At 35.2% G+C, this 2012-nt stretch overlaps 1 pseudogene; it reads right to left on the minus strand.

Annotated features, from left to right (window-relative positions):
• Positions 1–338: 338 nt before the first annotated feature.
• On the minus strand, positions 339–1712 carry LOC148021121 (uncharacterized; annotated as a pseudogene).
• Between the last annotated feature and the right edge of the window lie 300 nt (positions 1713–2012).

A 2012-nucleotide genomic window follows, 5' to 3' on the forward strand; every position in this document is an offset into this window, starting at 1 on the left:
AAAATAGACTTAAGTAAATTTTACATAGCTAGCTCAAATTTTTCATTATGATAAGTATTCTTACACACTAGATTACAATTAAATAGTTATCCTTACAAAGGATGATAAATTTTAATGAGCTCTTTAATACGGATTTTGTAAAATATTTACTTAAATAGATTTTTTAAACCAAACATGCTTGGTACCTTTTATAAAAAAGTAAAAAACCAAAGACAGTTTCTTTAATTAATATCATCAAAGAAAGAAAATATTGCAAATGCTAATGGAAGTAACTTCTCAAGAAAAAAATCAAAATTACATCAATGTGTCTTCCTTAATGAAAGGAGAAGGAACGGAGTTTAAACACCTGAAGTAGCCCTTAATTTCTCTTTCATAATTAGACTTGCTATATCTTGGCTTGATTCTTCTATGCCCTCGAGTGGTACTTCAAGAACTTGAACTTCAGTAGGAGGAACCTCTTGGGAGTTTGAATTTTGTTTGGCACTCTCATGGACCCTCCACAATTGTGCTTCAATCTCTCTTTGCTCTTGAGTGTTGCAAACCACTGCAATAGTCTTCATATGATTTATTAATGCCACCTTAGATGCAAGTCCACTTGCATATACATCAAACACAACCTCATGAGCATCATTGAATGCTTTGATTGTAGTTTCCATAACTTTCATTTTCTTTCTCAAAACGGCCTTTGCAATCCTTTATTCTTCTTCAAGATCTTCATCATTGCACTCCATGGCCAAGCCTTCAAAGTCCAAAATGGAAGGCTTGCTGACATTGTTTATATATCGCTCAAAATTGATGAAGCTTTTCTCCATGGCCACTAATCTCAAAACCACAAAAGAATCTATATATCCAAAAGAAAATGTTCTATCCATTGGTAGGAAGTCAACACTACCAACTAGCATGCGATACTTGCAAGAAATGCTTTCAAGAGCATTTTCCAAAGCTGCCATTTGCTTTTGATCAAGAAATGATAACAACATGAATTGTTTAGGTTCACACGTCATTTATAGTAGAATGGATACAACCTTTCCAAACTTTATAGAGTCCCATTTCATTCCCTCAACCCCATGTGCTACATCTAGAACAACAACCCCAATGGTAATTGGATCTTTGTAAACATTATGTATAAGATCAAAGGTTTCTAGATTGCATCCGACAACATATACACGCCAAGGGGAAGTAGTGGAGGATTAAAGAGGATTTTTCTTTTTTCCAATTAGGAAGTTCACAATATATTTTGCTCCATTTGGTAGGGACCTTGCATCAGCTCCAGGTGTGAGCTTCTTTAATACCCAAACATTGCAAATGCCTAAAATCTTTGTGTAGACTTCATCACTGATATCATAATCATCAACAAGCTCTTCCCAAGTCTTCATCATAGCGCTACTTTCTGGAACTGAAACATTGAAAAGAGTGACTAATTCCTCCTTTAGGACCCTATCTTGCTTGATTTGCTTAGCCCTTGTTTCCATGTCAATCATATCTTCCTTATCCCATTTATTTCTAAGAAAAAGGATATGACCTTCATTGATCTCCTCTTGTAGTGTAAGGATGACTTCATCCTTTAAACCCATAAGGCAACGAAATGCAGTAGGAGAAGGTTTCATTCCCTTTTTTCTCAAACTCTCCTCTTGGGATATAAGTTCACCTCTAGAGTATCTCTTCATGATTTTGATCCAACTATCAAATATTTCTTGGGAGCTAACAATCATATGGCAATCTCTAGATGCACAATTTTCTCCAATGTATGCCACAAATCTCTGCAAAAAAAAGATCAAAATAGTGAGCATAGAACAAAAGAAAGAGCATCACACTAATCTTTACAAAAAAAGAAGGTAAGCTTATATGTGATTACCTGCCATGGTACTCTTTGAGAGCTTGTCTTAGAAAGCCCTTGTTGGGGTTTTGGTGGAGAACCAAATGCTAGCCACCGATCTCTTAATTGTTGAAGTTGCTCAACATAAGGTGCATTCTTCATAACATTATGTGATTCCATATTTGTCATTCGTGAA

This window comes from Lygodium microphyllum, chromosome 18 (genome assembly GCF_053477565.2).
Source record: "Lygodium microphyllum isolate KBCC chromosome 18, Lygodium_microphyllum_v1.1.10, whole genome shotgun sequence".
In the NCBI taxonomy this organism is placed as follows: Eukaryota; Viridiplantae; Streptophyta; class Polypodiopsida; order Schizaeales; family Lygodiaceae; genus Lygodium; species Lygodium microphyllum.